This window comes from Pogoniulus pusillus, chromosome 4 (genome assembly GCF_015220805.1).
Source record: "Pogoniulus pusillus isolate bPogPus1 chromosome 4, bPogPus1.pri, whole genome shotgun sequence".
In the NCBI taxonomy this organism is placed as follows: domain Eukaryota; kingdom Metazoa; phylum Chordata; class Aves; order Piciformes; family Lybiidae; genus Pogoniulus; species Pogoniulus pusillus.
The window spans coordinates 6,920,308-6,932,859 of record NC_087267.1 but is presented as its reverse complement, the minus strand read 5'-3'; positions in this window follow the sequence as shown (position 1 = coordinate 6,932,859).

Sequence of the window (12,552 nt, the reverse complement as noted above, 5' to 3'; positions counted from 1 at the left end):
TGACTGAAAATTTTCTATAGGATACTTCTCTTTAAGGCTGCCAATCACCACAGCTATATAAAAATCTTGGGTTTGATTTCTAACAAATATTGCAACAAGCCACAAAGTCACACAGTCACTCTATGGTGCAAGAGGAGATAATCCACGAACAAAATATCTCCTGATAAAATAGTAATCTTTATCAGTCTGCCAGAAACTGTGCCTGGCAAGATCATGGAGCAAATCCTCCTGAAGGCTTTGATACAAAAAGGTGATTGGTTTTAACCAACATGGTTAAAAGGTTGAAGGGTTAAAACCTTCACCAAGGGCAAATCATGTCTGATGAACCTGTTGGCTTTGTATGAAGGTGTTACAGCCTCAATGGATGAGGAAAGAGCAACTCTTGTCATCTGCCTGAACTTGTGTAAAGTGTTTGATACTGTCCTGAGTGACATCCTGGTTACCAAATTGGAAAAGTATGGATTTGAGGGGTGGACCACTCCCTGGATAAGGAATTGGCTGGATAGCCGCCCTCAGAGGGTTGGTTAATGTCCAAATGCAGACCAGTGACAAGTAGCATCCCTCAGAGGTCAGTATTGGCACCAGGGCCATGTAACATCTTTGTCAGCATCATGGACAGTGCAATTGAGCACACTCTCAGCAAGTTTGCAGATGACACCAAGCCATGTGGTGTGGTTGACATGCTGGAGGGCAGGGATGCCATCCAGAGGGACCTAGACAGGCTTCAGAGATGGGCCTAAGCCAGCCTCACGAAATTCAAAGAGGCCAAGTACAAGGTCCTACACCTGGGTCAGAGCAATCTCAAGCACAAATACAGGCTGGGCAAAGAGTGGCTCAAGAGCAGTATTGACAAGAAGGACTTGCAGGTGAGAGTTGATGGAAAACTCTGTGTCAGCAGGCAGTGTGCTCTTGCAGCCCAGAAGCCAACTGTATATCAAAAACCAAAGTGACCAGCTGGGTGAGAGATGTTATTCTCCCTATCTACTCTGCTCTCATGAGCCCCTCCTGGAGTACTGCATTCAGTTCTGGTACCCTCAGCATATGAAAGACATCAGACTGCTGGAGTGGATCCAGAGAAGGGCAACAAAAATGATCAGAGGGCTAGTGTGCCTTCCCTATGGGGACAAACTGAGATCAGGCAGTTAAGCCTAGAGAATAGAACGCTCCAGGCAGACCTTATAGTGGCCTTCCAGTACCTGAAAGGGGCCTGCAAGAAAGCTGGGAAGGGATTTTTTGCAAGGGCTTGTAGTGATAGGATGAGAGGGAATAGCTTTAAGCTTGAGGATGGCAGATTTAGACTAGATATTAGGAAGAAATTCTTTACAGTGAGGGTGGTGAGACACTGGAACAGGTTGCCTATAGAGATCATGAATGCCCCCTCCCTGGAGGTGTTAAAAGCCAGTTGGTATGAGGCCTTGAAAAACCTGATCTAGTGGAAGGTGTCCCTGCCCATGACAGGAGTGTTGGCACTAGATGATTTTTAAGGTCACTTCCAACCTAAACCATCCTATGAATCTATGAATCTATGAATCTATGAATCTATGAATCAAATATAGTCTCACATAATTTGCTGAGAAAACATGTATTTGACACTGTGTAAAAAGCCTTGCTAAAAATGGGCCTGATCATAGAGAACTTTGGTCACAACGCCATTACCATTCTGTAATGAACTCTGCTTGCAGACTGAAGGTGGAAACTTGGACCAGAGCAGATGTCACCTCCCCACTGGAGGTTGCCTCGATGTTTGTGTCTCCAGACAGCACAGAATAGCTTTGAGACAAATGGAGAACAGAGAGCTCTTGAGGAAGTCAAAGCTGAGCTCAAAGTATGAGATCAGGCCCCTTGCTACTCCCACACATAAAGTGCCTCAGGAGGGAACAAGGGCTCCCTGGGAGACCAAATGGGAAGTGAGCCAACACCTCACCAAGAGCTGCTTTGACGTTTCAGAGTGCTGTGTAGTTGATAATCTTTGATAATTTGTGTTCACCACTGCTCTTACACAGCCACACCTGTCGATGAGTCCCAAGCAGGGGCTAAACACCAACACAGGGACCTAAAAATGCTGATTAATCTCCATTGTAAAATGTAGCCTAATTTACGTTGTATTTTTCTGGCCTCCATGACATCAGAAACCTTTCACTGTTGTATATAATTATAAAAATGTCCTTCTGAGTTCTGGTTGCTGAAAATACATGAGATGTTTTGTTTTCAAAAAAAGCAACACGTTCCCTCCCTCTTGTTTTTCTGTTTTTGGCAGGTTCTGCCGTGAACGCTGTGGCAATTACTGCAGCTGAAACCTGGAGTGAGGCTTAAGCTGACACACTCTAACATGGAGCTTCATAAAGTTATCTAGCCTTTAGCTTCTCTCCCAGGCTTAATAATGAGGGTTTTTCTATTTCTACAGTACTCCTAAGCAGAAGGTGAAACACACTACTTGTTTGTAACTGGTGCTGTCTAAGATCTTACTAGCCTTAACCACAGGGTAAACTACCACTGCAGAGTCAGATGCACAGTGACAGAAAGGGAGCAGGCACTGAAATACGCCATGCAGGAGCCTGAGTAATGGGCAAAAAATGGGAGTGTAACCCTATGACCATATTTAGTTTCCACATGTGAATCTTGGCTGGCTGAAACCTACCCCAAATGCCAGTGAAGCCTGAGAAGCTGGAAATCTTTCACTCTGTGCATACAAGCAGAGTCATGACTCATGCAGAAGAGAAACAGTTTTCTTTTGCAAGAGGAACTTTTTTCCTTATTGACCAGGGAGACACACAAAAATGTCTTTGCTTTCTGAGTGATTCTGCTAATTCACAGCAAAGCTATGGAGATAGGAAAACCAAAGAAGCATTTACAGATCCAGGAATTCCCTAATAAGTAGTAGAAATCTCTGTGTAAAGGCAACCATCCCAATTTACTATGTGTATGTCAAATTCACAGCAATGCTATGGAGATAGGAAAATCAAGCATTTACAGATCCAGGAACTCCCTAAGAAGTAGTAGAAATCTCTGTTTAGAGGCAACCATCCCAATTTACTATGTGTATGTCAAATTCACAGCACTGCTATGGAGATAGGAAAACCAAAGAAGCATTTACAGATCCAGGAATTCCCTAATAAGCAGTAGAAATCTCTGTTTAAAGGCAACCATCCCAATTTACTATGTGTGTCAAATTCACAGCAATGCTATGGAGATATGGAAACCAAACAAGCATTTGCAGATCCAGGAATTCCCTAATAAGTAGTAGAAATCTCTGTGTAAAGGCAACCATCCCAATTTACTATGTGTGTCAAATTCAAAGCAAAGCTATGGAGATAGGAAAACCAAAGAAGCATTTACAGATCCAGGAATTCCCTAAGAAGTAGTAGAAATCTCTGTTTAGAGGCAACCATCCCAATTTATATGCCAACTCCTCAAAGACAATGAATTAAATCAATGGTAATTTTGATTGTTCAATAAGTTCCAGACAAATAAATTAAATGAAGGACCAAATATATTGTAAATGCCATGCAATTTCATCTATTTGAGTAGGGAGATCAGCATATAGTCTTGTCTGCACTGGGCTTTCTTTCCAATGCAATGCATTTTCAGCCTCAACAGTGAAGAAGCATTACACTTCTGTGAAGATAGAACTCTGTCACAGAAGAGTGATGGGGTTTGGAAAGGAAAGACACTTCCAAAAATCCCTGATTACTGGAGTTTGCTTCCACCAAAGCTGCTGGAATTTTCCAAGTTACTTCAATGGAAACCAAAGTAAGCCAGGGAAAATCCCACCTGGTATTGAGGGAAAACATCACTGACGGGAGGATGAGCACGGCAAATAGGACTTAATTTAATGCTTCCCTCTCCTGATTTTGCTTCAGTGACACTCTTCTTCTAGTGTTTATGCATGGCACCGATCACAGTTATCACAGTATCATCAGGGTTGGAAGAGACCTCATACATCATCAAGTCCAACCTGTTACCACAGAGCTCAAGGCTAGACCATGGCACCAAGTGCCACGTCCAGTCCTGCCTTAAACAGCCCCAGGGACGGCGACTCCGCCACCTCCCCGGGCAGCCCATTCCAGTGTCCAATGACTCTCTCAGGGAAGAACTTTCTCCTCACCTCAAGCCTAGATTTCCCCTGGCGTAGCTTGAGGCTGTGTCCTCTTGTTCTGGTGCTGGCCACCTGAGAGAAGAGAGCAACCTCCCCCTGGCCACAACCACCCCCAGGTAGTTGTAGACAGCAATAAGGTCACCCCTGAGCCTCCTCTTCTCCAGGCTAACCAATCCCAGCTCCCTCAGCCTCTCCTCGTAGGGCTGTGCTCAAGGCCTCTCCCCAGCCTCGTCGCCCTTCTCTGGACACGCTCAAGCATCTCTAAAGCAGCTGCAAATTAGGGCCTCGTCAGCTAAACTGGGTTTGGTAAGCCTGACAGATCTCGGCATGGCGCCCTCCCCGCGGCTCTCTCCTTCTCTAGGGCACCCCCTGTCGCCCACGCAAGCTGCAGCAGGAGCCGCCCCGAGGCAGCGTCTCAGAGACAAGGCAAAACTTCCACCTCGCAATACCCCTTTGTGCTCGCTTTAAACCCAGGACAACGCGCCATACGAGACACTTTGCTTTCATGTTTACTGAGGAGGAATTTCCGTGAGCGGGAAAACGCCTTCAAACCCGAGCCTCGCAAACCCCGGCCGTGCCCGGCGCCGGGCCGCGGCGGCATTGCAATGCAGAGGCTGCCATCTCCTGGTGGCTCGGCCCGCCCTGCCTGCGGCCTTCGGGCTTCGCATGCCGCCGGGAAGAGTAACGGCAAAGCGCTCGTTTGGAGCTCGAGAAGGAGGTCGATTTGACCTCGCTTAAGCCTATCGTTTATTTATCAAAACCCCAGTGCACATCTAACATACCAGGGCTCTGCTGTGCTCCCTGGATTACCAGGGCTTTAAGGGTCCAGTTAAAATTAAGTGCCAGCAGCTTATGTGGTGCCTGGGATAAAAGTGCTTCCTCAGTGGTGAGAGGCAACACTCTAACGTGAGAAATCGGTTCTAAATATGAGAGATAGAAATAAACAGGCAGTGACATACCATCTCCAGGAGCCACCTTTGAAAAAGCACATCAGTGAGGTTACTTTCCATTTGCGTTTCACAGTATCACAGTGTCACCAAGGTTGGAAGAGACCTCACAGATCATCAAGTCCAACCCTTTACCACAGAGCTCAAGGCTAGACCATGGCACCAAGTGCCACGTCCAATCCTGCCTTGAACAGCTCCAGGGACAGCGACTCCACCACCTCCCCGGGCAGCCCATTCCAGTGTCCAATGACTCTCTCAGTGAAGAACTTTCTCCTCACCTCGAGCCTAAATCTCCCCTGGCATAGCCTGAGGTTGTGTCCTCTCGTTCTGGTGCTGGCTGCCTGAGAGAAGAGAGCAACCTCCTCCTGGCCACAGCCACCCCTCAGGTAGTTGTAGACAGCAATAAGGTCTCCCCTGAGCCTCCTTTTTTCCAGGCTAAAAGATCCCAGCTCCCTCAGCCTCTCCTTGTAGGGCTGTGCTCAAGACCTCTCACCTGGTAAAACAAAAGCTGGTCAACCGCTTCACCAGTGGAAGTGTGCTGCCTGCTTTCATTCTAACAGAGCTGTTTCCAAAACTCATCTGTTACAGTAAGAGTGGAGGGGAAAGTAATTGAATAAAACATTCCCTTGAGGACAGCAAAAATGGATCCAGCAATGCAGACTATGGTTTGACTGAGATCAGCCTCAGGCCTTTCACACTAGGGAAAGTGCAGTCAACAAGAGAAAAGGAACGGAATACAATCACGCAAGCAGACCTTCCACCTGCTCATCACTGACAGTAGAGGGATGAAGTCAGAGCAAGCTTGAAAAGAGATTTTCATTGTTTCCTGCCTGTTCTCCCTGGAAATTTTGGCTGAGACTGAGCTGAAGCTTCTAGAAACACCAGGTAATGCTGAAGCAGCTGCTATTAAAAGTTCTATAGCATAGATAAAATACGTTCCTTAAGGGCAATAACAGTCCTGCCTTACCTATTTTGTGTAAGCATATGGGAACCTCTAAGGCAGTAAGTGCTTCGAGAAGCCAAGTCTTCTGTGTCAGAAGAAGTGGTGCTGCTGGCAGCCAAGTTTAGGTAGCACCACACTTGTTTGAGTTTTAGAAGAGTGATAGGTAAGATAAGACTGAGCTTGAGTTGTTGCTGGTTAACATCTGGCTGGTTTGTGCTTCTTCTAATATCACAAAGCAGCCACAGGCCTCAACTCACTGGCTGGGTTAAATCAGGCAGGCAGATCCTCTCTTTTCAGAGCTGCACTAAGCATCAGGAGCAGACTGGTGGCTCTGGCACTATATCTATTAATAAATAAAAGCATCAGGCTTTGCATTTCAACAGGCCCTTTTCTTTGGCAGATCTCAAGGCAATTTCTAAAGAAGGGCAAATGTTATTATCTCCATTATCGGGCTAGGGTATATGACATACTCACAGTTGTGGGCTGGGTGAGATCTTGGCTCTACAATAAGCAACAGCTGCTCTCCTTGGTTAAATGCCACACACTAGCAGTCCCAAAAGTTGTCAGGTCCTGGCCAAGCACACAAAGCCCCTTAGCCAGATGGGCAATAGCAAGCACTGGAAAGCTGGTCCCATTACTCAGTTGGTTCTTGACATACCTAAAACTTCACAGAAGAGTTGTCCAGAATCATAAATAAGAGAAGATAGTTTCAAAAGCAACCTGCCTTTTATTTTATTTCTCTTGCTTCCAGGTACTCAGTTTTGAGATAGTCTTCACTATTCCTTAGGCAGGGATCCAAAGTGACCTGTTGTAGGAAAGAAATACTCTTCCTTTTGAAAATGCTTTGTTGGGAAAAGTTTTGAACCTATTTCCGTTTTCTGGACTTGCCATAGGCTTTTGGATACTTCTGCAACTCTTGAAAACATGATATCCCTGCAGAATGACCTGCATGTAGTCTTTTTCACATGCATGTTTCATATGTAAACACCATATATAAACATCATAGTTGGTATTTTAGGCATTGGGTCACCTTATTTATAAGACAAAGGACTTATCACAGTAATTTCTGATTCTTAGCCAATGTGTCAAACCAGCATCTCTCCCAGGTCCCTTTGCAAAATAGAAACACAATTTATTTATAGTTAATAGTTCATTAATTTACTTTGACACAGGCACGTTAACTTGGCCTTTTAGCTAGTGAGCAAATACAGTGCAAACTAGGGTTGGCAAACCATGGTGCAGAGTATTATGCACCTTTACATGATCAGTTCTGTACACCCAGTTCTCTTTAATATCTGGATATTATCTGGATTAATTATCAGTTGTCTGGATGATGCAAATGAGTGCACCTTGAGTGAAGATGATGCTAAGTTGTATGGGAGTGTTGATCTGCTTGATGTTAGGAAGGCTCTGCAGCGGGATCTGGACAGGCTTTATCAGTCAGCTGAGGTCAATGATGTGAGGTTTAACAAAGCCAAGTGCTGGGTCATGTATTTGAGTCACACCAACTCCATGCAATGCTACAAGCTTGGGGCAAAACGACTGCAATGTTGTCTGGCAGAAAAGGGCCTGGCAGTGTTGGTTGACAGACATCTGAATGTGAGCCAGCAATGTGCTCAGGTGGCCAAGAAGGCCAACAGCATCCTGGACTGTATCAGGAATAGTGTAGCTAGCAGGAGTATGGAAGTGATCCTGTCCCTGTATGTAGCACTGGTGAGGTCATGCCACAAGTACTGTGTTCAGTTTTGTGTTCCTCACTACAGGAAAGACAAAGAGTTGCTGGAGCATGTCCAGAGAAGGGCAACAAAGCTGGTGAAGGGTCTAGAGAACAAGACTTACAAGGAGTAGCTGAGGGAAGCAGAATTGTTTAAACTGGAGGAAGTTGTGGGGAGACCTCATTGCTCTCTACAACTACCTGAAAGGAGGTTGTAGTGAGGTAGGGGTCAGTCTCTTCTCTTTAGTACCAGATCACAGGACAAGAGGAAAAGACCTGAAATTGTGCCAGGCAGAAGTTTAGATTGGATATTAGGAAAACATTCTTTACAGAAAAAGTGGTCAGATATTGGAGTAGGTCACCCAGGGAGGTGATGCAGTCATTGTCCCTGGAGATGGTCAAGAAATGTGTGGACATGGCATTTCAGGACATAATTGAATGGCCATGGTGGTGTTAGGTCAATGGTGTTAGGACTTGATGCTCTTAGAGATCTTTTCCAACCAAAACAATTCTATGTTTCTGTGATTTGTTAGCAAAGAGGAGAAAGCTGCTTCCTGGCACAGGCATGGTTCAGAAGTTACACATGCACAATACAAAAATGTACACAAAACAAAACCAGGCTCCTGCCATTGGATATTGGCATTCGTTACCATCTGACAGCTGCTCTGAACCAGATGGGAAACAGCCATTCCAGTTCTTCTCTAAGCCACATCCCAACACCAGCATCACTGCAGACTCCCAGTCTGGCATCTCCTCCAAAAGGCAGTGAGGCAAGTGAGCAAAGGAGCCAAATCCATCTCCCAGCTGCTGGTGTCATCCCGCCAGGAATGGCTCGAGGCATATTTGGTGTGGAGAGAAGCAGGGAAGAAGGGGCTTTTAGATGCTGCTCTTGGAAAGCTGTGACTGCATTCACTCTGTGCACAGGGAATGTCTGGGTCTGGTGTTGACAGTCTGGCAGTAACTGAAAGCTGTTGAGTTAGCTCAGACACGATAAACAGAAGGGAAACAGCCTAACAAGTCATCACCAAAAGCTGTGCTTCCTAACCCATGCCTCAAGCATTCTTGATGAGACATGACAAAATTAAAGATACAGAAAATTGAGCAGAGGTACAGATGAGATTGAAGAACAGGAGAGAGTTTGTTAGTTTATTACATTTCTTCAGTCTCTTTTTCACTCCCAGATTCAAATCTCAGTGAAAAGAAACATACTGCTTGGTGGTAGGGAAACACAGTGCTGTAGATCTCCAAAGGCAGGGACATCAAGGAGTCTGTGGGATGATAGACATTGAGAAGGCTGTGGGATAATGGAGGTGAGGACAAAAAGAGAGCATCATGAAAAGCTGCAGCTATGAGGCATGCTTAAAATGGATCAGGCATTAGTGCTTTACCCAAAAGACAAGCATTAGTGCTTTACCCAAAAGAAAAATTAATAATATTGGAAGCTTTTCCATGTTTAGAATAGTAAATTCAGCCCAACCCAAAACATTCTTATTAAAAGATGGGTTTGTATTCAACTCCATTCAAAGTCCAGTGCAATTCTCAAACACCACCACCACCCCAAACCAACCAACCAAACCAACACACACACCCCCAAAACAAACAAATGAAAAAAAAACCCACAAACAAAAACAACCAAACAAAAAAAGTAACCTCAGTCCTTAAAAATAAGCATTAGCAATTACCTCGAATTGTGTCACTTTGGTACTCTGCACAAAGATAAAATCCAAGTTGCCCATATATAAAAAGTCCCACTTAGGGAGGTTCAGAACACGGAAAGAGTCCTCTTCTGTGAACTGTTAAGTGTATGAGCAACTTGATACCCTTTCTGTTCTATAAATGAGTGTGCTTCCTCAGATCCATCAAGTTACTGATTCTCTCAGGCATATCAAAGCCAAAACAGGGAAAGCTCATCTCTTTCCCTTTTGTTTGAATTCGAGTGGTCTATTAGACTTCCAAGACCTTTTTGGTGTTCCAGTTCCACTGGATAATAAACTTCTTGTAGTTTAGTTTAGTCTGAATCTGTGTCTATGTTTTAATTTTAAAAGCCACCAGATCTTTCTGTATTTCACAAATATGCTGAGGAAAATCATCAAAACTTGAGTATTGATTGTTCATTGCCTGAGGCCTATAGTTTCTACTCCACACCTTCATACTTCCTTTGATTTACATTCCATGTCAGACTTGACAGTGCTCTAGCACTGATGTCCTGTTTGTCTGCTCAGCAGTTCAAGTGCAGCACAAACATTAGCTATTGGCCTTGCCCTGTACTAAAAATCAAATTATGTAATCATTTGCAAGGTACTCATCATTCACCTGTAGAATCAGGCACAAGCCTATAAATTCAAAGGGGTTGTATTTCATTGCCTCTGGGATTAATCTTGCATTCATAGTTTCTCAGTTGAAGCTTCCTTCCAAGATCTATGCTATTAAATGCTTGTGCTGTTTATAGTTCACATGTTCTAGACCACTCCCTTTAATGCCTTTTATCCAGTGTGGGCCATGTCTGGACTTGAAAAACCTGCTTGCAAGGAAAACTGTGGTTGTGAAACACATTAAAATAAAGACTACTAGGTGCAGTTCAGCTATTTTTCCTTTTCTGAAGTCCCAGGACTCATCTCATCAGATAAATAGGTGAGTAAAGCTTTCCTCTGATGTTAGCAGAGGAAAACGCAGCAAGCTTCAATGGCCTACTATTGTCCCTAGAGGTCTATCATAGAATAGGATGTCTACAAAAGGAGTCTTTAAGTCTCTAGACTACAGAAAAAGCCAAGATACTGAGCTTGGACTAGCCTGACTTTATGATGGCCAACAACAAGGAGATGGATCCCAACCACTGGATCTAAAAATGTTATTCAGTGCACTGGGAACATAACATTGCTCCCAGTCCAAGTAAATAATTCAGTCACACAAAACACTCTTTTTCTTTCATAATGGTGGAGAAAGATGTTGAATTCATCTCTGAAAATGGAAGCCTAATGTACATTTTCTCCACTGAAAAGCAGTGCTGCCTTGTTTGCCTAATGTATGAATCAAATGGCAGGCTGCTGGGAAGTATTGACATACAGATACAAATGCAGAACAACGAACCACAACAGTAGCTCATTTTTGTGTAGCACAGACAGAAACATGCTGCGTGCACATATATGAAGAGATTAATACCTTGATCTCCTTGCATGCACACAGACACACACACTTTGTTTGTATAAAGATACACAGTATGGTCCTTGATATGCAAACAAATACACAGAAATTTAACATGCAGCTCAGACAGGAAGAAACAATATCAGTGGCCTGAATGCATACTCATACACACAGAATACACTTAGATAAATTATGATCTATAGTCTCTTCAATACTAATTACTTAAAAACTTTCCTCAGACACAGAAAATAAGTAGTGAAAATTTCTGTGCCCTAGTGACCGATGTGGCAACAGTTTGGTTCCCAGCAGGTGAAATCAGAAAGGAGAAATCAACAAATGGCATAGGAAAATACACTTGTCGAAGTGTTGAAGTATCACTTTGATGTGTATTAGGCAAAATGAGACATGACAGCCATGCACTGACCGAAAACCTTGGGAGGCTTCTTCTGCCTCACAAGTCATAAGAACAAAAGGGGCGCTGGAATGGCAGGCCTGGCAGGGCAGATGCACAGAGCTAGCTTTCCTGGGCTGTGGCCTGGTCACAAGGCTGGTGACAGGTATAAAAATTATTACTGATACCACTGGAACTGTTGGATACAGGGACTAGAGATATCAAGTATTAGACAGAAAAACAACTTGGACAGGCTTCAGTTCCCTGCTGCCGGGGGGAGCTCATCTCAGTTGAGGAGAGGAGGGGAAAGAGCTATAAAATCAGAAAGCAAAGCTGTGTGCAACAATTTCTGCTGCCAGTTGACTTTCTCCTGGAAAATACGCACACATGGGGAGGAGCAGGAGGTAGAGCTGCAGTGCTTTCCAGAAACATGCTTGACCTCTGGTGGTACTGTTGTAGAGAATGCAGCAGGATCCCAAAGCTGCAGAAGAGACAACATTGGTCTGAGAAGGTAAATGACCAGGGTAAGCTGTATTCATGAAAAACAATTGTATTAAAAGATATTGATGTGGAGGAAGTTCTGTGAGCTAGCATTAATTGTTTGACAGTGGTGAAACACCAGCACAGGTTGCTGCAACAGCCCTGTCCCTGGAAGCATTCAAGGTCAGGTTGGATGGAGCTCTGAACAACCTGATTTAGTTTAAAATATCCCTGCACATTGCAGGAGGGTTGTATTAGATGCTCTTTAAAGGTTACTTTCCATTCAAACTGTTGTGATTCTATAAGGAAAAACACCTAAATACCATAACCTAACAGCAGATGGGTTTCCTAGGCCTTTAAGTTGTCCAAGGACAACTTAAGGGGATCTATCAAGGAAAAGAGATGTTTGTGGACTGAAGAACAATGCAGAAACAGTATTTCCCACATCAATAATAAAGATCTTTCTACTCTGTGCTTTTACCTGAGCAGATCAATAAAGGTTTCAAATGTTCCAGATAAAGCAATATATTCTATCCTAAGTTCACTGTTCAAAATGCCAAGAGTTCAGGCATAGAGCCAGGTTTACTAAAGATTAAATAGAAGCCAAGGTTTGACCAAATCATTTTTTTTAATTTCCAGACAGCATTATAAAGTGTTCGTGGCTATAGTAAAGAGCACTTTGAGGGCATAATTCATGGCTGCTTTACTGCAGTTGTACACTGGCTGAACATCCCTGAACTCAATAAACACTGCAGTGAATCAGACATGAAAGCCCTCAAAAGAAAGGAAACACAAAATGCAATGATCTTTGTCACTAATCTGATTGTTATCATAAAGCAC